This window comes from Bufo bufo, chromosome 3 (assembly GCF_905171765.1).
Source record: "Bufo bufo chromosome 3, aBufBuf1.1, whole genome shotgun sequence".
NCBI classification, from domain to species: Eukaryota; Metazoa; Chordata; class Amphibia; order Anura; family Bufonidae; genus Bufo; species Bufo bufo.
Genome location: NC_053391.1, coordinates 638,612,263 through 638,638,637, shown reverse-complemented (window position 1 = coordinate 638,638,637; position 26,375 = coordinate 638,612,263). Strand labels below are relative to the sequence as shown.

Here is a 26,375-nt window from a genome sequence, read left to right as displayed (position 1 = left end):
TGAAGCAAGTTTATGCATGCGTACCAGTCTCATTGGGGTATAGTAGACTCTATGTAACCATTTCGTCTGAATCAGCTGATCCCGTGCACAAATCACCGTCCCCCTCCAAGAGGCGACAGCTCTTTCTCATGACAATCCTCCAATGCGGGAATATCAGCCCTCCACTTAAGAAAAGCTCTTGTCATCGGCGAAGGCCGGGAGGATAGAAGGAAAGCATAAAAAGACGACACAATTTTAGTATGGTTTGCCCGTCTGGCAATTTTTTCTACTGCATTATATTCTAGCCTCAAAGGACCAGCCCCAAACTGGGATTCGAAAGCATGTCTCAGTTGAAAAAAATCGAAAAAGAGATGCTTGTGGCAAGTTGTATTCTGTTTGCAAGGTTGAGAAGGTCTTAAAAACCCCGTCTTCATACACTTGAGTCAGGTATTTGACGCCCTCAGGGGCGTAGCTAAACGCTCATGGGCCCTGGTGCAAGAGTTAGGCTTGGGCCCCCCTTCCCTCAGTGCTTTGTGTGTCTTCTTATGCAGCACAAGGGTCTTTGGGCCCCCTCAGGCTCCTGCGCCCGGTAGCGACTGCTACCTCTGCACCCCCTATAGCTACGCCCCTGGACGCCCTTTCGCGGCCAGAACTCAATATCAAGCAGAGAATTTAGTTCCACCAGTTTGGGATTTCCCCACAAGGGCATCACTGGGGATAGTATATTGCTTTCCTCTCCACCGCCCCCCCCACCCCCGCAAAAGTATTCCACGCATTAATCACCCCCGCCATCAATGTAGTAAAATGTTTTACCGGGTACTTCCCTGCTCTATACATTAAGTTCGCCATAGCTTCATACGACCCCATGAGAGCCGCCTCCAATACCACCGCCGGGTTATAAGAGTCTGCCTTAATCCACCAAGCAGCATAATTTAGTTGTGTCGCAATATAGCATAGATTCACCTTAATCCACTTGATCGCGCAGCCCGGCTTCTCTTCTGTTTTCTTCTTTGAGGAATAGGACCTTTGATGACGTCACTGCGCTCATCACATGGTCCGTCACATGATCTTTTACCATGGTGACGGATCATGTGAAAGGACCATGTGATGAGCGCAGTGACGTCATCAAAGGTCTTTTTCCTGTGCACAGCAAAGAAGAAGACAGAAGAGAAGCCGGGCTGCGCGATCAAGTGGATTAAGGTGAGTTATATTATTTTTTATTTATTTTTAACCCCTCCAGCCCTATTGTACTATGCATTCTGTATTAAGAATGCTATTATTTTCCCTTATAACCATGTTATAAGGGAAAATAATATTGATCGGGTCCCCATCCCGATCGTCTCCTAGCAACCTGTGCGTGAAAATCGCACCGCATCCGCACTTGCTTGCGGATGCTTGCGATTTTAACGCAGCCCCATTCACTTCTATGGGGCCTGCGTTGCGTGTAAAAACGCTGAATATAGAACATGCTGCGATTTTCACGCAACGCACAAGTGATGCGTGAAAATCACCGCTCGTGTGCACAGCCCCATAGAAATGAATGTTTCCGGATTCAGTGCGGGTGCAATGCGTTCACGTCACGCATTGCACCCGCGCGGAAAACTCGCTCGTGTGAAAGGGGTCTTACTCAAAAATAAGACTGTGTCCATCCTTATACTTATTTTCTTCTGTTAAGGTGGTAAGATGCCACTATTCCCTCAGTTATCACTGGGTGTACACCAAGGTAGGACACAGGGGTTTCGCTATGTTCTTTAACAGTCCTGAATGAAAGTCTGACTATTAAAGCTGTGATGCCCCCCCCCCCCCCCTTCTGTGTCATTGCATGACCAGCCAAGTTTGCTTTCAGAAAAGACTAGTGTTGAGCGAACTTGTGTTTTAAGTTCGGCGTCTAAAGTTCGGGTTATCGAAGAATCGAGTTATGAATTCTTAATTCCGTTATGGTCCGTGGTAGAGGAATCCATAACACGATTCTTTGATAACTCGAACCCGAACTTTAGACGCCGAACTTAAAACACAAGTTCGCTTAACACTAGAAAAGACCAATAAACTCTTAAAGGGGTTACCCCATGAGTAATGTAAAAAATGAAAAAAAATGATAATCATGCATCATATAGTACATAACAATCTCTTTCTTACAAACGTAGATCCAGGCCTCTAACTCACATGGATCCAGAGATCTGCTCATTCATTGCTGAACTTTCTCAGTGGACACGTTCTTTTTTTGCATCTGGTGGCAGTTGAAAGAGGGAACTGAGCATGTGCGTCCATCTCAATGAGCTGGACAGAGAATTTAGAAAAAGGATAAACAGCAGGTGGCACTATGCAGATTTCAGTGAATAACTCATTGGCGATACTAGATTTTTAATGACATGGGATTACAAAAGTATTCAGATCCTGGTGCTGGTTTGAAAAATTCTGACTTTTTTCATGGGGCAACCCCTTTAAGAAAAGTGGTTATGCTGGTTGTCACCCAGATCTCTAGCAGATAGTGAGCCTCTACAACATGAACAGATGGGCACAGGCTAAACTGTGTGGGACATGAAGGTATGGTCATGATTTTTCCAGGGTACTCCCAAGATCATGTTCTCCAGGATGATCTCTAGTGGTAACTACATACCCAGCAGGTGAAGGTGAAGACAATGCACAGTCAGATCAGAGGGTCAGGTGGCAGTGGTACCAAGAGACAAATACAAGAGACAAACACTTCAATTTAAAGTCAGGATTTGAACTTAGCAGCTGAAATGTCACCAAGAATAGAGCACAGGGTCAGAGACAGGACCACCAAAGAATATACTAGGTGCTGTGCAAGGTATCATGGCAATCAGGCACTAAGGACTCATGCACACAAACGTATTTTCTTTCCGCTTCCGTTCCGTTTTTTTTTGGTGGAACGTATGCGGAACCATTCACTTCAATGGGTCCACAAAAACAACGGAAGGTACTCCGTGTGTATTCCATTTCCGTATTTCCGTTCTGCAAAAAAGTAGTGCATGTCCTATTATTGTCCGCAAATCACGGTCCGAGGCCCCATTCAAGTCAATGGGTCCACAAAAAATACAGAACGCACACAGAACCCATCCGTATGTCATCCGTGTTTTGCGGATCCATACTGGAGAAATGCTATGCCCAGCCCATATTGCTCATGTGTTTGGTGATTAAGGCTACTTTCACACCTGCGGATCCGTCTGGTATCTGCACAGACGGATCCGCACCTATAATGCAAACGCTTGTATCCGTTCAGAACGGATCCGTTTGTATTACCATGATAATGCAAACTGATCCGTTTTGACTTACACTGAAAGTCAATGGGAGGCGGATCCGTTTTCAATTGCACCAGATTGTGTCAGTGAAAACGGATCCGTCCCCATTGACTTACATTGTAAGTCAGGACGGATCGGTTTGTCTCCGCATCGTCAGGCGGACATGCTCCGGCGAACGGCTGGTTTTGAGCCGTTCGCCGGAGCATGCGCAGTAGTTAAAGCGATGCCGTGCCAACAATGGGCATCGCAGTGTGCATGCTCCGACTCGGCGAGGCAGTGCACAGTCGCGGGATCTCGGCCGGACCTTAGGATGACGCAAGGGAATAGGAGGGCGGGCATATGCAGAGGCTGGGGCGGGGGAACAATGAAAAAAGGCAGGGCAGCCTGGGCACCAACACATTAAAAGCCGCCCCTGGGCACTTGCGAGTGCAAGTCTAAAGACAAAGGTACCATAACATTCATGTATAGGTGTGCTATAGGGCAATGTAAGCACTGTATATGGCCATATGGAGGTGACAGACCCCCTTTAAAGTGTAGAAAATACGATATATATGTGGGTCAATAGAGGGAACTTAACACCTAATTATTTATACTGTAGAGCATCGGTCCCCAACCACCGGGTTGCTGGACCATCTGATACTGGTCCACATGGAGCACCGTTGTTGAGTAGCATTGATAGGAACTATTGGTTTCTGTGCCCCGCCGTTTGGCCTCATAGGCTGAAGGGTGCTAGGCTTGAGGTCTATGAGACAGTGCTAATGTGCAGGAGGTCGCCGGGTCATAGGTGGCCTGACTATGTCAGTAATGCAGCAGTGCCGTAATGCAGGCAGCCGGGGAGGAAGTAGCAGCAGGGTGGAAAAATGACGTGGACAGACAGCAGGAGCGAGGTGAGTATTTTGTTATTTTTGTATTTTTTTTTATTTGGTTTAGGGACGCAACTGGGAGCATCATATCCTAAAATGCACTACAGGGGGGGGGGGGGGGGGGGGGGGGGCTTTAGTTTAGAATTAAAGATACCACTACTGGGGGAGCATTATATACAGTTGCAAGAAAAAGTATGTGAACCTTTTGGAATGATATGGATTTCTGCACAAATTGGTCATAAAATGTGATCTGATCTTCATCTAAGTCACAACAATAGACAATCACAGTCTGCTTAAAGAGGACCTTTCACTACAATAAAAAATGTAAACTAAGTATACAGACATGGAGAGCGGCGCCCAGGGATCTCCCTGCACTTACTGTTATCCCTGGGCACCACTCCGTTCGCCCGGTATAGCCTCCGGTATCTTCATAGTTAGGCTCCACCCAGGGAAACCTGCCGGGGTCTCCTTCTCCCAGGCTGTAGCGCTGGCCAATCACAGCGCTCAGCTCATAGCCTGAGAGGCTTTTTTTTCCTCTCAGGCTATGAGCTGAGCACTGCGATAGGCCAGCGCTGCAGCCTGGGAGAAGGAGACGCCGGCAGGCTCCACCCAGTTGAGCTGAACATATGAAGATACCGGAGGCTATACCGGGAGAACGGAGCGGCGCCCAGGGATAACAGTAAGTGCAGGGAGATCCCTGGGCGCCGCTCTCCATGTCTGTATACTTCGTTTACATTTTTTTATTGTAGTGAAAGGTCCTCTTTAAACTAATAACACACAAAGAATTAAATGTTACCATGTTTTTATTAAACACACCATGTAAACATTCACAGTGCAGGTGGAAAAAGTATGTGAACCCCTAGACTAATGACATCTCCAAGAGCTAATTGGAGTGAGGTGTCAGCCAACTGGAGTTCAATCAATGAGATGAGATTGGAGGTGTTGGTTACAGCTGCCCTGCCCTATAAAAAACAGACACCAGTTCTGGGTTTGCTTTTCCCAAGAAGCATTGCTGGATGAGAATGATGCCTCGCACAAAAGAGCTCTCAGAAGACCTACGATTAAGAATTGTTGACTTGCATAAAGAAGGAAAGGGTTATAAAAGTATCTCCAAAAGCCTTGCTGTTCATCAGTCCACGGTAAGACAAATTGTCTATAAATGTAGAAAGTTCAGTACTGCTGCTACTCTCCCTAGGAGTGGCCGTCCTGTAAAGATGACTGCAAGAGCACAGACTGCTCAATGAGATGAACAAGAATCCTAGAGTGTCAGCTAAAGACTTACAAAAGTCTCTGGCATATGTTAACATCCCTGTTAGCGAATCTACGATACGTAAAACACTAAACAAGAATGGATTTCATGGGAGGATACCACAGAGGAAGCCACTGCTGTCCAAAAAAAACATTGCTGCACGTTTACAGTTTGCACAAGAGGATGTTCCACAGCAGTACTGGCAAAATATTCAGTGGACAGATGAAACCAAAGTTGAATTGTTTGGAAGAAACACACAACACTAAATGTGGAGAAAAAGAGGCACGGCACACCAACATCAAAACCTCATCCCAACTGTGAAGTATGGTGGTGGGGGCATCATGGTTTGGGGCTGCTTTTCTGCATCAGGGCCTGGACGGATTGCTATCATCGAAGGAAAAATGAATTCCCAAGTTTATCAAGACATTTTGCAGGTGAACTTAAGGCCATCTGTCCACCAGCTGAAGCTCAACAGAAGATGGGTGTTGCAAGAGGACAACGACCCAAAGCATAGAAGTAAATCAACAACAGAATGGCTTAAACAAAAGAAAATACGCCTTCTGGAGTGGCCCAGTCAGAGTCCTGACCTCAACCCGATTGAGATGCTGTGGCATGACCTCAAGAAAGCGATTCACACCAGACATCCCAAGAATATTGCTGAACTGAAACATTTCTGTAAAGAGGAATGGTCAAGAATTACTCCTGACCGTTGTGCACGTCTGATCTGCAACTACAGGAAACGTTTAGTTGAAGTTATTGCTGCCAAAGGAGGTTCAACCAGTTATTAAATCAAAGGGTTCACATACTTTTCCCACCTGCACTGTGAATGTTTACATGGTGTGTTCAATAAAAACATGGTAACATTTAATTCTTTGTGTGTTATTAGTTTAAGCAGACTGTGATTGTCTATTGTTGTGACTTAGATGAAGATCAGATCACATTTTATGACCAATTTGTGCAGAAATCCATATCATTCTAAAGGGTTCACATACTTTTTCTTGCAACTGTATACTGTGGCCTAAACGGGGATGATTACCAAGTAGGGGCATAAAAGGAGGCATTAATACTAAATATGTGTGTTCAATTATGCAGAAAGAAGTTGTGGTCAGGAGACGTCATCATGGTGATCTGTGTAGGACCGAGAAAAAGGAAAGAGAACGACTCCAGCCAGAGTAGACATCACTTGTAAGTCACTGAGTGGGGGCTTAAATGGGTTTATTCATGACTGGGTAATGGTGTAGCGGTATTACTTGTCCTTAATAAAGTGTTATTATTGGCCATGTATTCTGTTATGTACTTTATTGTATTTTATTATGTACGTGATTAACCGCCCCCCTTCCGCCGTCACTCCACGGATGAAAAAATATCTTGTATAAAATCGGCACCTGGTGTGAAAAAGTTGGGGACTACTGCTGTAGAGGACACCATGGCCCACTCTCACCAGCTGGGGGTTGAGGGAGAACAATGCCACACCACCTACTTACCAGTGTAGCGGAGAGCGGCTACTGCTACACTCACAGAGTGTGCCAAGTGGTTCCTGCTGCCCAGGGACGGGTAGGGGTGGATTCCACCAGTGTCTACGAAAGTAGTTCAGTGGGAAACAAGCAACCGCCACGTTGGTTTGTCCTGGGTATTCTGTGTATTGGAAATAGCCGATGCCTTTGCATTACAACCATTATTCCTAATTCTACTAAGTCATTTTCGTGAACATGGAGATTTTTAGACATAGATAGTAGTCGTTGTCCTGGAACAAGACCTCCGCATTTTCTATTACAGTCCGCGGCCTGGGACGGACCATCCACTAGTTTCTGATATTTCCGTGCACCATGTTATATTAATGGATGTATAATGAGGACACAATGACCCTTGTGTCATCAGTTCACGCCCCAGTAAAATAAGTGGCCCACTGGGTCAGTACCCGCACATATGAAAACACACAGCAAAAAGGGAAATGCAAAGGAGAGTGTTGGTGTGTAACAGACCATAGTCTATGAGGAAACCTTTCAATTACAGGCCACAGAATAAAATTCATATTCATTACAATGTTAACGTGCGCTGCGGAGCAGATGTGACATTTTGCAGGGGAGGACATTAAAGCTGAGGCACGGCCGCGTTCTACACAAACACTCGGTGCAAACTGGAGGATTCCAGGAAACAAGGGAATGGAGGGGACTTTTAGAGGGGACTAGTAATTGGATGTAAATGAAAGGAATGGTGATTGCAATCCGCCAGATGTGCACTGCCATTACTTTGCTACCAGTTCATACATAAGTGAACGGACATGATTAATTTCTTCCGTCCATCCAATAATTGGCTGCATCATGCAAAAGCCAGGAAGTGGGTACGCACGCAACGTTACATGTGTGCCCAATGTAGTCGTAGATCTAATTGTGAGCAGGAAGTTTTAGAAGTACAGTTTATAATGAAGTCTACCTAGGAAAGCAGATCACAGTGATGTGGTATTAGCATATCATGGTCAAGCCTGGCTGAGGATTCATTAAAAGGCATCTGTCAGCAGGTTTGTACCTATGACACTGGCTGACCTGTTACATGTGCACTTGGCAACTGAAGACATCTGTGTTGGTCCCATGTTCATATGTGCCCGCATTGCTGAGAAAAATAATGTTTTATTTATGCAAATGAGCCTCTAGGAGCAACGGGGACGTTGCCGATACACCTAGAGTCTCTGCTCTCTCTGCACCTGTCGCGCCCTCTCCACTATAAGGCCGAATGCCCACGGTAGTGAGTGGTCCACGGAACACGGCCTGGCATCCTGCTGAGAGCAGGAGCGCACGGCATCATTGGTTGCTGTGACGCCATGCGCTTCATGCCGCCGCTGCACTACAGTAATACATACACTCATATAGATCATACCAGTGTATTACTGTAGTGCAGCGGCGGCATGAAGCGCACGGTGTCATAGCAACCAATGACGCCGTGCGCTCCTGCTCTCAGCAGGATGCCAGGCCGTGTTCCACGGCCGTGTGCATTCGGCCTTATTGACAGGACCAGGAAGTGTAAATGCCATCTCACCTGGCCCTGTCAATCAAAGTGCAGAGGCTGCGGCAGTTGCAGAGAGAGCTGAGCCTCTTGGTATAATGGTAACAACCCCGTTGCTCCCAGAGGCTCATTTGCATATGATAAAACAATTTTTCTCAGCAATGCGGGCACATATGAACATGGGACCAACACAGATGCATTCAGCTGCCAAGCGCACATGTAACAGGTAAAAATGGATGAACTTTAAGGTAGGTGCGGATTGAATGGAGAATTGTAGAACCCTTTCTAAATACCGCCATACAGCACTACAGGGGAATGGCCGTTCATGGCATTGAACTGTTTCAGTAGCTCTCATTGCAACATATGGAAGCTAAGAAAACATTGTAGCACAGCAAGATATGCTGTTTATATAACTCGGAAGCAGGATAGCTTGCTGGGCTAGATCCCATGTACGCAATGAGAGCTACTGAAACATTGACCGCCGGCTCACTGTGGTGTTTCCTGCCCACCTGGTGGCAGCGACTTAGTCTCATTTCATTTTAGTAACAGCGAGATGAAACAAGCTCTTTAAGCCAGAATTATCAACTGAGACTCTTAAGAAAGTCATAAAAATTGCCTCAGTCTTGCTTCAGCAAAAAGGGTGTCATAGAAAGGGGAATAACATCTCAAGATAGAAGTGTTAGACTTAAAAGGGTGTTCTGAGACCTATCTACTGAAGACCTAGCCCTCAGTATCTGATCGGTGGGGGTTCGACACCAGGGACCCCCTCCACTCATCTGTTAGAGAATGCACTGGGTCTCAGAGTAGTGCCTCCACCTTCTCTCAGCACACCAAGCACAGCGCCGTACATTGTATAGTGGCTGTGCTTGGTATCACAGCTCAGCCCGATTCACTGCAATAGAGCTGAGCTGCGCCTGGGTCATGTGACTGATGAGCGCGACATCACATGGACTAGATAGAGCTGAGAGAAGTCTGCGGTGCTATTATGAGCGTCAGTGCCTTCTCTAACAGCTGATCAGTGGGGGTCCCGGGTGTGAGACCCCCATTGATCTGTAAAAAAGGCTCAGAAAACCACCTTTAACCTGTAAATTTTTCTAAATAAAACACATAAAATTGTAAAAAAAATAAAAAAATAAAGAAAACCAGACATATTGGGTATTGCCGCATCTGTAACGACCGGCTCTATAAAAATATCACATGAGCCACCCCTCACCTTAACGCCGTAGAAAAAATAAAATAAAAACTGTGCTAAAACAATCTTTTTTGTCACCTTACATCACAAAAAGTGCAACACTAAGCAATCAAAAAGGCGTATGCCCCCCAAAATAGTACCAATCTTAACCCACAAAAAATGATCCCCTACATAAAACAATCGGGCAAAAAATAAAAAAAACTATGGCTCACAGAAAATGGAGACACTAAACATGATTTTTTTTGTTTCAAAAATGCTTTTATTGTGTTAAAAGTGAAAAAAATAAAAAAGTGGATATATTCGGTATTGCCGTGTCTGTAACAACCAGGTCTATTAAAATATTACATTACCTAACCCCTCAGGTGAACACCGTAACATTACATAAAGTGTAATACCAAGCGATCAAAAAGTCATATGCACCCTAAAATAGTACCCATTAAACCGTCATTTCATCACGCAAAAACTCAGACCCCTACCTAAGACAATCGCCCCAAAAAAATAAAAATAATAATATGGCTCTCAGAATTAGGGTTGTTGCGGGTATCGAAATTTCGATACCCAATCGATACTTTTGTCCCGGTATCGATACGATACCGGGATTTCCGTTTTTTCGATACTGGGCTGCGCTGCTGCGCAGTCTAGTATCTCTGAACATGAGCGCGCTGCTATCGGCGCGCTCATGTTCTCTCAGCAGCACGGGGAGAAGGAAGCAGTCCTCCCTCCCCCCTGTGCTGCTGCCGCTGCCACCAATGAGGAGAGAGGGGCGGAGGAGGGGCGGCAATGAGAAGAGAGGGGCGGAGGAGGGGCGGCAATGAGAAGAGAGGGGGTGGAGGAGGGGCGGCAATGAGAAGAGAGGGGGTGGAGGAGGGGCGGGCGCACTGCGCCACCAATGATAGGATTACTATCGGAGCGATGGGAGGAGACATCAGCTTCACTAGTGGGCGTTCCTTTTCCCTGCGCTGCGATTGGACAGCGCTACAGCCAGGGAGAAGGAACGCCCACTAGTGAAGCTGATGTCTCCTCCCATCGCTCCGATAGTAATCAGCAGCATGTGGAGCAGGAGAGGAGACAGTAATGGGGCACTGCGGGCGAACGGAGCGGCGCCCAGGACTAAATGGTGAGTGCTGAGACATCGCTGGGCGCCGCTCTGTGTGGCCTAATAGTGAAAGTCTGGACTCATATACAGTAGTCAGTCTTTAACACATACAGGAGGCGGGTGCCGGCAGCAGAATCGCATTGCCGGCACCCTGCCCCTGACAGGGAGCTGCGATCAGCGGCAGTTAACTGCCGCTGATCTGCTAGTACCCGCCTCCTGTATAAAGGGGTAAAATCATTGGTGGTGCAGTGTGCCCCCCCCCCCCCTCAATCCCCCCATCCCATTAAAATCATTGGTGGCACAGTGCGCCGGCCCCTCTCAACCCTCCAGTATTAAAATCATTGGTGGCAGTGGCCACAGGGACCTCTCCACTCCCCCTCATTGGTGGTGCAGTGGCAGCTTCTGATCGGAGCCCCAGCTGTGTAAGCCTGGGGCTCCGATCGGTTACCATGGCAGCCAGGACGCTACAGAAGCCCTGGTTGCCATGGTAACATCCCTGATGCTGTGTGCACAAAGCACAGAGCAGCAGGGACAGTGTGGAGTCCTATTCACCCTGATAGAGATCTATCAGGGTGAATAGGAAAAGGGATGAAAGATCCCAGGTTCTAGCCCCTAAGGGGGGAAATAGTTATTAAATAAAAAGTGAAAAAAAAAAAAACACTAAAATATGAAGTATAAATCACCCCCCTTTTCCCAATTTCACATATAAAATATATAAATAAACATATTACATCGCCACGTCAGAAAAGTCCAAACTATTAAAATATAAAAAAAAAATCTAGGTGGTGAATGCCGGAACAGAAAAAATAAAATAAAAACTGCGCGATTCGCCATTTTTAAAAATGAGGAATGCACGTGGCTTTTTTTGTTTATTTTTTTCGCGTGGTATCGAATGGTATCGAGTATCGCAATACTTTTTCATGGTATCGAAACCGAATCAAAAATTTGGTATCGCAACAACTCTACTCAGAATATGGAGACACTAAAACATTATTTTTTTTGTTTCAAAAATGCTTTTATTGTGTAAAACTTAAATAAATTTTAAAAAGTATACATATTAGGTATTGCCGCGTCCGTAACAACCTGCTGTATAAAAATATCACATGACCTAACCCCTCAGATGGACACTGTAACAAAATAAAACAAAACAAAAACTGTGTCAAAAGAGCAATTTTTTTTTCACCTTACATCACAAAAAGTGTAATACCAAGCAATCAAAAAGTCATATGCATCCTAAAATAGTACCAATCAAACCGTCATCTCATCCTAAAAAAAATTAGCCCCTACATAAGACAATTGCCCAAAAAATAAAAGAAAACTGAAACAAACAACCATAAAAACTGAAACAAACAACCATTAGTCATATTTGGTATTGTCGCATCCGTAACAACCTGCTCTATAATAATAGCACATGATCTAACCTGTCAGATGAAAATTGTAAAAAATAAATAATAATAATAACAATCATAAATGGTGCCAAAACAGCTATTTTTTTATTACCTTGCCTCACAAAAAGTGTATTATAGAGCAACCAAAAATTACATTTACCCTAAAATAGTACTAACAAAACTGACACCTTATCCCGTAGTTTCCAAAATGGGGTCACTTTTTTTGAGTTTCTACTCTAGGGGTGCATCAGGGAGGCTTCAAATGTGACATGGCAACTTGGAATTATCCCAATGAAAACTGACCTCCAAAAACTATATGGCGTTCCTTTTCTTTCTGCGCCCTGACGTGTGCCCGTACAGCAGTTTACGACCACATATGGGGTGTTTCTGTAACCTACAGAATCAGGGTAATAAATATAGAGTTTTGTTTGGCTGTTAACCCTTGCTTTGTTACTGGAAAAAAATGGATTGAAATGGAAAATTTGTCAAAAAGTGGAATTCTGAAATTTCATCTACATTTTCCTTTAATTCTTGTGGAACACCTAAAGGGTTAACAAAGTTTGTAAAATCAGTTTTGAATACCTGGGAAATGTAAAGTAATAACTAGTATATGAGGTATCACTATCTGTTTTAAAAGCAGAGAAATTGAATTTTTTTTTTGTAAATTTGTTTTTTTTTTTTTATAAAAATGAAAAATATTGACTGAAATTTACCACTATCATGAAGTACAATGTGTCATGAGAAAACTCATCTCAGATTTGCTTGGATAAGTAAAAGCGTTCCAAAGTTATCACCACATAAAGTGACACATGTCAAATTTCCAAAAAACGGCCTGGTCCTTAAGGTGAAAAATGGCAGGGTCCTGAAGGGGTTAAAGATGCACCAAATTTATTAAACCATCCAAAGTTTGATAAATTTGCACAGACTCCTGTAAAAAAAATTCCCCTCATGATAATTCCCTCCATAGTACCTGACTGAGCAGCGCACTGGCAGAAGTGGATTGACCTATGTGCTAGGGCAAGTGATGTCCGTAAATGCTGCTTTATAGACGCCTTCACACATTACACAATGTGGAAAACATCTGGTGCAAAACGGTAGATCTTAATCCACTCCCCTTTATCATAAAACCATGCTCCTTTTCAGTGAACCCGCATCCCCTCGCAGGGCAATGTACGACAGAGTATTCTTTTTGGCTTACTTTGTTCATAAATGTATCTACATGAGAAAAGGCAAAAATGTGCCTAATTTTACCGCAAATTAACCCAGAATTCAGGAGCATCCACCATAGTAAATGCAGGCCATTTTTTTGTATTGGGAGGATAGTTAGTACCTGCGCAGATCTGCGTTAGGCTACTTTTACATCCCCAAATACCGGCAGGGTGTTCAGGCAGAGAACAGCCAGTCGGAATTCTCCGGATCCGGTGCTGCCAGATGCAGACGGAATGTCCGCTGGCCACATTAAGTATAATGGGGTCCGGCAGAGATCGGAACGCATTCCAGCAGGCAAACGGATAGCTGGCTGGACACAAACTGCTGCATGCTGCAGTTAGTGTCCGACTGATTCTCCGCAGGTGTCTGCCGGAACGGCCATGCCGGAGAGTCACACTGGAGGTGTGAAAGTAGCCTTAGGTAAAAAGATCAGCAGCACAAATATCTGTCTTGTCCTGAAAATGTGTAACAATGTATCAATCAATGTACAATATGTAATAAATAAATCACCCTGGAGTAAAGCCACGCCTCTTTCTCACTAAGCCACTCCCTTTATCACGCAACGTGCGCCAGAATTCTGGACCAATTTGACTAGTAAGGGCTCATGCACATGAACGTGTGCCGCCCATGCCGTGCATTAGGGGCTGCAAAATGCATCCGTGTGGCCTGTACTGACAGACGCAGACCCATTCAACTTCCGTCTGCACAGGAAAAAAATACAGCATCTTCTATTTTTTTGCAGTGCGGAAGCACGGACCGAAATGCCACGGAAGAGCTCCGTAGTACTTCTGTGGCCTTCTACTCCGTGCCTCCGCTCAAGTGAATTGGTCAGTATCCATGATACGGTGAGCAGACGGCCGATGCCTGTATATTGCAGACCCGCTGTTTACCTGCCGCAATACAGGCACGGCCGGCACACGTTCATGTGCATGAGCCCTAAATCTGGCTTAAAGCATTTTAGCTTTTCATTATACAATGAAAAAAAATAGAAAATCCCTATGAGGCTTCAGGCACGCCGCCATGTTCGTAGTTCAGTCCACAAACAACAGATCCACAAAACACAGGTATCTGAGCATTTCGTATTTTTCTCACTCCCATCAACAAAAAGGTTTCTATGTTCATGTTCTATAATTTGTGGAATGGCCACATGGATCTGCAAAAAATACGGATGTGAGCATGGCCCCATAGAAATGAATGGGTCACTGAGGATAGTACACAGATGGAAAATATGGCCGTATGGAGGATGCCGCTTGTGTGCAATCTGCATTTTTTCACTCCCATTTATAGAAATTGTTATTCTTGTCTGCAAAAAGGACAAGAACAGGGCATGTATCAATTGCTGGACGGATATATGGAGGCAGACACACAGATTTTTTTTACGGACCCATAAAAATGAATGAGTTGTGTGCATGAGGCTTCAGGCTGAAAACACACTTAGATGTTTTGTGGACTTTTTCTGCACTTTTCTGATTTTAGTGGTATTTTATGCACCTGCATTTTTTTGTATGGGAAATATGAAATGCAGGACCCACGAGTTTTTTTGCCTCTCCAGTGTTTTTTTTTGTTAAAGATGCATCATGTTGAAGCTTTTGCAGGTTTTTCATCCTCTTTTCTACACGGGAAAAACACCTGAACAAAATATGGCATCAACACGTTTGTTTAAAAAAACACACCATAAAAGCCGCATGCGCTATCTATCATGTTTTTTAGTGACCAAAAAATGCCAGAGCAAATTCATGTGTGTAGGGACCTTGAAGAGATGGTCTGATTACGATAAGCCCTGCCATTAGTGCATATGGACACCATAGAGGGGGCATCTGCTAAGGACCCACCTCTAAGCGTCAGAGAAGATCTGGTGGACTCTGTCCGTCTATTTATAAGGTCCGGACTATACTGTGAGGGTCATTTACACCGGTCTTTTACTTTCCTTTTGTGCTGGCTTTGCTGCCAGAAGAAGTGCAACATTTATGACGAGGCGTGCGCAGTGCGCCTCATCGTTATTTAGACGCACCTTCAGCAGACCGTGCGCCTGGTTGTATGCCTATTTCCAGGTGTAAATGTCGGTAAATTTGTCAGGGCCGATATCACCCTGGTCACCCTGTGACTTTTTGTAGTACTACTGAGTGACAGCTGGAGTCCACAAGATTGCAAATAACCTAAGGTACCGTATCTGCAACACATCTGCCATGTGTGAATTCATCCTTACTGTAACTAGAAGTGCAGTTACATTCCTTAAAGTAAATGTAATGGGTATAATTTTGATTAATTAAAAACAGGTACTGACACATATTCTGGAGATCTGTTGATTCTATTTTCAGTACATGTTGCCTGAGCTGTTAACCTATCATCATGTAATACGATTATGTAGAACGCCACACTTACAAACGGGTGTGTACGGGGATATATCCTGGATTTTTTTTTTCTGTGAGCACCTCTTTAGCAGCAATTCATAAATATGCTTTGATGAGTCGCTGATTTCTATTGGAGAGTGTTGTGAGCATGCTCTGTGACATGCACAGAGGTCATTGTGCAGGGAGGGGGAGGAGCTGTGCTGTGACATCACCTACTGTGAAAGGTAGATCCCGTTTTATCTATATGTAGGTGTAATTTTGCCTATGATGATAATGAGAGGACTGTTGAGAAGTGATCGCTATAGAACAGGAAGTGTCAGACTATTATGAGGCTTAATGGCCATTGTGAAAACTGCAGGATTTTAGGATAAAAAAAAAAATTCTATATATATATATATATATTGACAGCATATATTCTTAAAAAATATGTTTAACATAAAAGGCAAAAGCTGAAGGAAAAAGGTTAAAGGGGTTGTCCCATTTCACTTCTTGGACCTGCTCCTATCTCAAGAAAGTGAACAAGAGTATATTGCGCATGTGCAGAGTGCTTTCCATTTATTGCTATGGGAGATCTGAAAATAGTGGATCAAGCGCACTTGGCTATTTTCGGAGGTCCCATAGCGGTGACCTCTCCATTCCCTGCTACGGGATTCCCAGAAATAGCGGAACCAGCACTTGGTTATCTTTGGAAATCCCATACCTGTAAATGGAGGATGGCCACACTTGCGCAGTGTGCTCTACTTCACCTCAGGGGTCTGTTCAGGATATAGGAGCGGGTCCCGGAGGTGGGACCCGCACCTATCTGACATTGATGACATATCCTAGTGATATGATATCAACAACTGAGATAGGAATACCCCTTTAATACCTAATCTGCTACAGTTACGTAATTTCCTAGTTCAAGAGAATTTGCTAATTTCTTCTTTTTTTTCTACTATTAATGTAGTCAAATTACGTTTGTCATTCAAGGTTCGAAACAAGCGACTTTCTGGATGATCAAATGTCGGATTAAAGGAATTATGATATTAGGAAGATTGCTGAATTACCAATTCGAGAGGCAGCACTGGAGAGCAGCCGAGTCTGCAGGATCTAGATTTTATGGAAAATTTTGAAGCGGGTGAAAGCCATCTCAGGGCACAGATTATTGGATAATTAAAGAAAAAACACACAGAAAAAAAAAAACAGGGGTCTGCGACTTGGCAACCGCGAGATTCTCACCATTCAGCAAGGCAGGGAAAAAAGAAAATAAGAATTAAATGACACAGAATATGGTTACTGTCTGCGCTCCAATCCCGCTGTGTGGTCGGGTCCGTTACATTCTGACAGAGAAGCAAGAAATAAATTGGTGCCCAGCTCGGGCTTTGGAGAAGTGGTATAATTCAGAAGATAGCTGAGATCCTGTGTGTCCTGCATTCCTGGAGGGCCCTGAGAAATGGCAGCCGAGCAGCTGCCGCTGTTTATTTACGTACATTCCTGCCTTAAATTGAGCTAATGAAGGTAATTTTCGGGCGGTCGATGTCCTTTTAGCTCTTTCTTTGTATCATTTGACAACTCTTTCCTTGGCTGTGTTCTAAATTATGACACGTTGTAATTAACTGCACAGAACAGAAACGTTTCACGCTGACAAAACCGCCATGTGTTAGCCCCTTGTCTTAATAATCTTCATACAGTCATATCAGGTTTCCGCTGTAATTCACAGCGTAGGGTTACAAACTGAAGCTCAGGCTCATCCACTGTGAATTTTCAGTTCTATCTGTTTCGTATACAAGGTACTATTATTTATATTCTAAGAAAAAATGATCCTAAAGAGCCAGGTCTTCACTGTCTACTGGACGGAGGTCACTTTCATTGCAGAAACATGCATAGAAGAGGAAGCTGAGGAGCAAATGTGGGGATCTCCACCAGCACCAGCAAGTCCTGTAATGAGTGGGCTTGAGGCAGTTACCTAGAGCAGGAATGCTCAACCTGCGGCCCTCCAGCTGTTGCAAAACTACAACTCCCAGCATGCCCGAACTGCCTACAACTATCAGCCTACAGCAGGGCATTGTAGGAGTTGTAGTTTTACAACAGCTGGAGTGCCGCAGGTTGAGCATGCCTGACCTAGAACATAGAAGAATTTTGGTCTACGTAGTCTGCCCTTATATTATTTCCTATTTATCTATCTTTTAGGGTATGGCCACACGTTCAGGTTTCTACATGCAGTTTTGGAAGCCACTTCCCAGTGGATCGATACCCAGGGGACCGTCTGAGCCCTCCTCGTGGCTGACAGACAAGTAAGTAATGATCTGATGCTTCCAGAGCTCAGAGCGTTAAGTACCCAGCTGGTGGCTACAGCTGCCCTCCTGACTCCTGAATTGAACTGTATTGCCATCCTGAGGCAACTGGAGTAGGAGGAAAGAATATGGTTCTGGCCACCACAGCGGGGCATCTTTGGTGAGGTATTTTGTGCTGCTAGAGCATTATTTTGGGGTGCACTGCAGTATTTGGGTCTTTTGGGCCAGTATATTGTGCTTTACTGTGTATTTGGCTCTGCTGGGGTGGTATTTTGTGTTGTAAAATGGCATTGCTGTCTCCACCTACTTATGTTGGCTCCACCTACTTTTGTTGGCTCTGCCTTCTATCAATTTGGACCCGCCTATGACATGGGGCTACTTTTAGTTTTTTTCCAGGGCCACTTTAAGTTCCTAGTCCACCCCTGGCCACAATCAGGAGTGGATCATAAAAGGAGAAAAAGTACAAAGGACAGGAACGACTTCTCCCCTTTTATTTTTATTTCGCTCCTGGTTTTGGCTTCCAAAACGACATCAGGAAACCTGACAATGTAGCCGTATCCTTAGGGTACATGTAGGTTTATCCTAGGCATGTTATCGGACAGTTTTTTTCAAATTAGGATGACTTTTTCAAGGAATCTCCGGCATTAAATATTGGTGCCTCATGCTTCAGTCAGCATAATCTGTTTAGGTGTGAGTGAACTGCCTCAGGAGAGGGGTTAGAACAGTATTGTGAGTGGAAGACAATAGATGTCGCACCCCTCCATCTGTATTAAAGCTCGGTTTCTCTAATTTGTCATTTGTGTGGCATTCATCAAGGCTAAACAATTAAGTTCTTCAAATCTTTCTTGAAAAATGTTAGGCTTAAAGGGGTTATCCAGGAATTTATATTCATGACCTATCCTCTGGATAGGTCATCAATATCAGATCGGCAGGTGTCCGACACCCGGGAATCCTGCCAATCAGCAGTTAGAAGTGGCCGGCGCTCCAGATCTCCTCTTGTCAGTAATAAACGCTTAGGTTCAACACAATGTGTGACCATAGAATGAACATGGATGGCGCTCTGACCCAGCATGTGTGCTCTTGTAATAAATCATAAGACAAAATAATTTTTGCCTAAAATTGCTGTTCGTCTATGGTCGACCGTAGAGACAGTTCATTCCTTATGTTCCCACATCTCCATATCATATACAGATATGCTAATTTTGTACTTTTAATACGTGCACCATGAAAGTTCAAACAATGAGGCCCCTTGTCCACTGGAACCAAACAAATCACATGGAGCTAATTAGAAAGAAAAAAAGACTATCAAGTATCCGATAGTGTAAACAATGACATGTGTACGGGCCGCACGTTCTGTATACTTGATTGGAGTCGAACAACTGTATTTACATTAGCAAATGTAATACTGCCGGCTATGTTACATGTCTGATTATTTTCATAGAAGCAACCTTTATAGAAGGCCTACATGGAGATGTCATTGTTTATCATTTTACTGTGCATAATGGACACTAGCAGACACTGAAAGCCAGGGGTGGATTTTGAAATGTAGTAGGCATTGTATCTGCTATGTTATCTGCCATCTCATGGTGGACCACCAGGTTTGCAAGTCAGACAATATTATGATGGAATGCAATGTCTACTATGGGTCACCAGTGGCTGCAATATTCCTGGTCAACAAATCCTGTGATTACCAATACAGGCAGCATTAATGAGTTCAATCAAGGCAATGCTCTTCAGCTATTACAACATGGAGGATTCTGTTGGAAGAATTTGTGGTCAACCAAAAATAATTTGTTAAATTTGTGTTGGATTTTCTTTGGTCAAGCAAAGGATTTTGGCCACAATATTGCTTGGAAATTTTCATCACTGCAATTCATCTTAGTCTAATTCCCACATCAGCTGGTGTAATCAGTTCCCTCAATCGGATGGGAATGATGTACCTGGACCATCCCGATCTGGCCGTCTATTAATATCAATGGCCAGAGCCTCATACAGATGTCAGTGATACAAAACAGATCCTTTGGTCAGTTTGGTTCAAAAAAGTTGCCCTAGAAAACAACAGGATGTACACCTCCATGTCCCTCACTAAGTAAAGGCGTGAACTTTATTTTATAAGGGATTTATTTAATCCAAAAATTGGCAATTAGTTATTCTGCAAGACAAACTTTCAGGTAAGTGAAGACTGAATTGATTCTTCATGACAAGTAGTGGGAGAAGTTTCCTTCACAGTCCATCTAATGTCAGAGTTTGTCATATTGCAAGTGGATTACTTTATAGCCAAGGCAATGCACATAGATGTCATAGATAGTCGAGAGATAGTAAGTTAGTAGTAAGAAGTTCTGAGGATGAAATGTTCAGCTGGGTGCTCATATTTATGAAGGGATTTCTGGTACACGTAGATGTGGTTTTATAAAGAAGCAAAAAAGGGTTTTACAGTAAAAAAAAGATATTTTTTTAACACGTTCCCGCAGCATGGCCCCTGAAACTGAAAATTCATACTTACCTGCTCCATGCCGCTTCGTTGGTTTGCGCTGCCTCCAACTTCCAGTCTCAGAGCAGTTTATATTCAGCTGGCTATGGGCATGGTCTCCTGCACCGGTCCAGCCAATGACTGGCTTCAGCAGTGATGTGGCCACCAGCAGCACCAGCTAAGGTCAGTCATTGGCTGGAGCAGTGCATGTGACCATGTCCATAGCCAGCTGATGTAAACAGTGCAGGGACCAGAAAATGGAGAGAGCGGAGGCAGCGTGGACCACCAGAGTGGCATGGAGCGGGTAAGTATGAATCTTCTGTTTCAGGGGCCATGCTGCAGGAACATTTAAAAAAATGATTTTTACAGGAAAATCCCTTTAAGAACATGTCCTGTACTGTAAATTACCACAGTTCTGAAATGGCTTAACATATCCTTACATGGTGACCTTTCATACATAGCATTTGTTCTTCTGATAAGCAGTCTGACTAGGGCGGTAACATCTTGCAGGCTGTTAGAACTTTACACAAATGATTTAGAGCAGAAGAAACAATTATTTTAACTAGGCACTGCTTCAATGACACACTTTCCAGTAAATACAGGACCCATTTATAGCATTACAACTGGAAAGCATTGAAAACTGCATTCATGTATATAGCACTCGGGGCAGGGGAGAATAAAGGCTTTTGAGCTGCAGACAAAAGGTTCAGATGTCAATGGTTCAATTGGTTTGGTGCATAATACAACAATATAACTGGAAAGTGTATATTACACAGTGATTGTCATCATACAAAAGAGACTCCAAGCTATCTGCTCCAGAATATGTGATTTATAGAGAGGAGCACATTTCTTGAAATTTATATCATCTGATTCACCAAATTATTTTAAAAAAATAATTTGCATCCAAATCGATTTAAACCAAATCAAATATTCACCAATTGCCCTGAAAATTGGTATATAACACTCTAAGGTCTCCTAAGTCTAAGAAGATGAGAGACAGAGAGAGCATTATACCGTTGGGTTTCTGGGAAAGATATTCAGATTAGCTTTCTTTTCAAAATGAAAAGTACACTAAGCCTAAGAAGCCAAAGTCACTTAGGGGGAGATTTATTGAACTATGGGGCACATTTATTAAGACTGGCATTTTAGACACAGGTCTTAATAAATCCCTAAGCTGGCTGTGGTTCCGCCGAAGTTATAAAGAGGCGCCGAGGTGCCGAGTTCTAGTAAGATAGCTTCCGAGCTGTCTTACATTTAGACCTTTTTCTATGCCTGAAACAGGTGTAGAAAATGGTAAATGAGATGGGCCTGCTGGCCCGTCCACTTCTCCGCTCATACCATACACACAATTTTAGACCTGGCATGAGCTCGTAGATTTCGGCGCAACTAACCGGAGTCTGCTTCCGAAATACGCCTTATATAGGCGTATTTCAGCTTAATAAATGACCCCCTATGTGTTTACAACTTTTTAAATGCGACTTTAAAAATTAAAAAAATGCCACAATTATTTTAAGTCGATGTCATAAGGAGGTATGGTGTGGGCCTATAAGTTTCTGTCATATTATTGATGCATACAAGAATGGCTCTGTAATACAACCATGTGTAGGATGCCTAATGTTATAGTTAGTGTTGAGGAAAGCGAAGCATTCAAAGCAGAATTCGGATTTCCAACGAATACGAATTTCCTTGCGCTTCGTGGTAACAAATAAGTTTTTCCTAAAATGGCAGTGTTACAACGTGAAAGTAAGAAGCCCAGGAATGCGAGGTCACCTATAATGCTGTGCAGCCAGTCAGTCCGCAGATAGCCATACGCTGTGATGTCACAGTCCTATAAATACCTCATCCCACGTGACCTCTCCCATTGTCCTGTGAGCTGAGAATAGGGAGAGATGTGGCAAGCGCTCATGTACTAGGGACAGTGTTGCTGAAAACGACTAATAGAGGGGAATTGGAGAGGGAGACTGCAGGGAGAGTGCAGGGAGACTGATGAGTTTTATTTATTTATTCCTACATCAGCCATAAATGTAATTCAATACCAACTAGATGGAAGCCTTTATTATTCCACTGCCAGCGTGCCAACCTATACCATCCAGTCTGCAGCCCTTAGGTGGGGCGAGGTCTTAATGATAACCATCCTCATCTTTTGCTGGCTTTACTTCTTCCAAATCATCCTTCAAAGTCTCCATGTCCTAGAAAAGTCAGCAAGTTGCGGAGAGTGGAAGAGCTGGATGTTCCTGATGACATATTCTCATCGATATTAGATGATATGGAAAAGGAGGAAAAGCAGATGGCAGAAGGGGTCCCACCTGTAGGGTAGGAGAGCGCTAGGGTATGCCAGAGCTGATTAATATTCAGTGTTTACTGCCAAATAACCTGCAGGAGATTACAGGCCAGAACAGCAATAATATGCATATTGTGCCCCCATCTGACCAGCCAAACCCCATACCAGCAACAACCCCTGTTTAAAGGTGCTGCGTGGCCATTAACAATGACTATACAGTGCGGTCTTCATTATTAAATGAAAGGTAGCTGCGGGCTAATTGGCTGAGCGGTTCTTCACCACAGCATGGCCGCAACCCACCCACAGCACGGCTGCTCCGTGTGGCCATACCGTACGGCAGAGTGGCCTGGGCGTACCTTAGCGATTCGTGACAAATTAATTCAGAACGAATCAAATTTCTTGACTAATTTCGGCGAAGTTGCCAAATTGAATTTTTCAAAAATGCGCTCCTCTCTAGTTATAGTTCTACATGTACATCCATGTGTAAATATCTGATGGTTACATGATAACTCCTAAAGTCCAAAATCTTCTAAACCTCAGTTAAGGCTATGTTCACATCAGCGTTCAGCCTTTCCGTTCTCCTGCTCCGTTATAGGAGCAGGAAAACGGAAAGGACGGATTCGGCTCATAACTGAGCCAAACGGAGCCTACGGACCTCATAGACCCCCATAGACTATAATGGGGTCCGTTATGTTTCCGCTCAGAAGATGATTTTGAAGCGGAGACAAAGGTTGTGCATGCAGGACTTTTGTCTCCGCTCCAAAATCATCTTCTGAGCGGAAACCTAACGGACCCCATTATAGTCTATGGGGGTCTATGAGGTCCGTAGGCTCCGTTCGGCTCAGTTATGAGCCGAATCCGTCCTTTCCGTTTTCCTGCTCCTATAACGGAGCAGGAGAACGGAAAGGCTGAACGCTGATGTGAACAAGGCCTAAGGAGTAATATAAAAAAAAGTCCTCTTGAAAAGGTGCTAAAACTTTCCCACCAGAAATTAAACAGATCAATCCCAATTTTGGCGACCTTTCTCACATTGTGGCTTGTTTTCCAGCAGAAAATGTGAGCTCTGACTTTGTAACACTTTTGTTTTGCCTTCAGGTAAAAAAGGAAGACATGATACATTGTGAACGGGAAAGTAATACCTCGCACATGCTTAGATCTGCCCCCGGACAAGCAATGGATCTTTTCAATTGACTGACAATGAAACGTTTGAACAGTTTGATATGATGGATGAGAGGAGGAAATACACTTGGCTCCTCTTACGTTAATTTTTTCTTTTTGCCTATATTAGTAGATACATGTGTTATCAGCATGTCCGCTCATGGGAACTCAGCTGTCTTCACCGCGTGAAGGATAAAAGTCAATGGAAACAAAATTCACCAAAAATACTATAAGGTACTCATGACTGTAGGATGACATCGGGACTGTGCTAAGATTATGTGTCCCAGCTGTACCTTTTAACATTTTAATTGCATTGGCGTATTTCTCCAATAAATGTATTTTTCCTAAATAAAGTGCACCCATATGGTGTAAAAGTGTCCCATTAAACATACTGGCTGACTCCTGATCGCCATCAACCATGAGGATATATAAAAATGTAGCTGTTTTATGGGTGTAAAGAGCTCTGCAGCTGCCGCTAAAGTCAGAATACGCACCTCCTGACGCTTATGTAAATAGCTCCGGCCATAAAATAAGGTCTGAGTTTTCCATCTGGGTGCTATATGAGATGTATGACTAGATCATATTCACCAAGGACCCCCACCAACCCCGATGCCCCCTCACGATGGGAGCAGGTTTCAACAGAAGTACGTAAAATGCACGTAACTGTAAAGTGAAAAAAAAAATTTGTAGCGGCATCACAATACGAAAAGCATTACTAGACAACGGACTCAATATATTGCATTTATTGGCCCCGAAAAGGGTTGACATTAGCAAGTAAAACTCTATAACAGGGATCAGGAACCTTCATCACTCCAGCTGTGGTGAAACTACGACTCTCAGCATGCACACTTGCCTAGCTGTTTTCAGAACTCCCATAGAAGTGAATAGCGCATGCTGGGAGTTGTAGTTTCACCACATCTGGAGTGCCAAACGTTGCTGACCACTGCCCTATAAGTTAGGCCTGATGCATTTGATGGAGGTACATTAAGTCCCTGTGGCTCTGTACCACAGACCTGTAGGCACGCCATGTACCGCCATATGATTGTGATTTGAGAGTAACACCGTAATACGTTATTCAATAGAGTATGACACATTTTTCAGAAAACATTTTGCATAATTGACAACCGAATTGGGGACATTTAAAGGGGATGACCAAGCTACAGATATTGATGACCTATCTTCAGACTGGTGAGGGTCCGACACCCAGCACTCCCAACATTCAGCTGTTTCAGAAAGCTCTGTATCCTATGTAGTTTCCAGCACAGCTGAGCTCCAACTTGAATTTGAGCTGAGCTGCAGTACCTGGAATGGCCACTACACAGTGTACGGAGCTGTCTGCTTCCAGCTCTGTACACTGTATAGTTTTCGGTTGGGGTGCCGGATGTAGGGCCCCTATTAGTCTCATAATCACGAGGATGGGTCATCAATATCTGTAGCCTGGATGCCCCTGAAAAGCCCAGGAAACATCCACAGAATGCTCACTTTTGGGGTATATTTGCACAAACTTCACTTTGCAGTTGGCACACCCCTTCCTGCCTGTTTCTCATGACTGCGGGCAACTATGCCCTTGGTGCCTCCATATGAAATCCGAGGCATAATGTATTACAGGATTCCTTATTACAATTTCATAGAGGTTGCACACAGCCGTAACACAGTCATGTGATGAGATTTTACCGTAAGATATGCTATAAGGTGGTAGTGCAGCATAGTTCTGCATGAGTACAACTCCACAAAGTGTGAACTTGGCTGAATCACTTTGCTGGAGTTTTTCTGTAATGGAACATTAATTGAGAACACATATAAATATATAAAACAAAATACTGCCAATTTCCTCTTTTCATGTTTTCTTCTTTGATCTTATACTATTGAAATAGTAAAAAACATAAAAAATTCTTAGATATGGATTCGATGAGCAACCTCTTTCTTTTAAGAAACAGTGGTGGTGGTGGTGATGGGGGGCCTCAGGAGACGGACCCCCACTGAACAATGGCATGTCCACCGTTGCTAACTGTCCAGAATTTGCTGTGACTGCCTTGGGGTTGGGACTGGAATAGGAGAGGGGCTTAATCGGCCAGAATTTACCAACAAAAATGTTGCCAAGTATGCATGTCAGATACTTTCTGAAACGACATGTACACTTTAAAGCGGTTTGCCAGGACTACTATGGTATTTAACAGATATGCTAATGTAGTTGCTCACCTCGTGTACATCTTCATAATCGCTCTGGTTTGTTTCCATCCTGTATGTAGCACTTCCTGTATCCAACCAAACCCATGATGCACTTCTCCTTCCTCTGCCACAGCTCCAGCACCGCCCCTAACCACACCCAGCTAGTTTATAGCTCCTCCCACCCATCTATTAACATAGACACTCCCTTCTCACTGCCCCGCCCATGGACATAACATCACAGAAAATAAGAAAGAGCTGCATGGACATGGTCATGTGACCACAGCCCAGAACAGGAGATATGAACAATAAAGGCAAAAGAAATACATTACAAAATTACAGCGACCTTCATAAATGATTATTTTAAAGGATGCGTAAAGGGGTATTCTGGTTCCTTGAATTGGGTCTGCTTTGAAAGCATTGTGCCGGTTTTACAAAAG

The 26,375-nt window shown here is 43.8% G+C and overlaps 1 protein-coding gene and 1 long non-coding RNA gene across 2 annotated transcripts in view; one reads left to right on the top strand and one right to left on the bottom strand.

Moving 5' to 3' along the window:
• LOC120996336 overlaps nt 1-24,008 on the top strand; it is a 45,354-nt gene extending 21,346 nt beyond the window's left edge. The window contains exons 3-4 of the long non-coding RNA XR_005777758.1: nt 16,557-17,084; nt 23,707-24,008. This is a non-coding gene — a long non-coding RNA (uncharacterized LOC120996336). The remainder of the gene's footprint in view (nt 1-16,556; nt 17,085-23,706) is intronic.
• The window catches only part of ATP8A2 (ATPase phospholipid transporting 8A2), a 728,462-nt gene that overhangs the window by 122,543 nt on the left and 579,544 nt on the right, over nt 1-26,375 (bottom strand). The window lies entirely within an intron of this gene.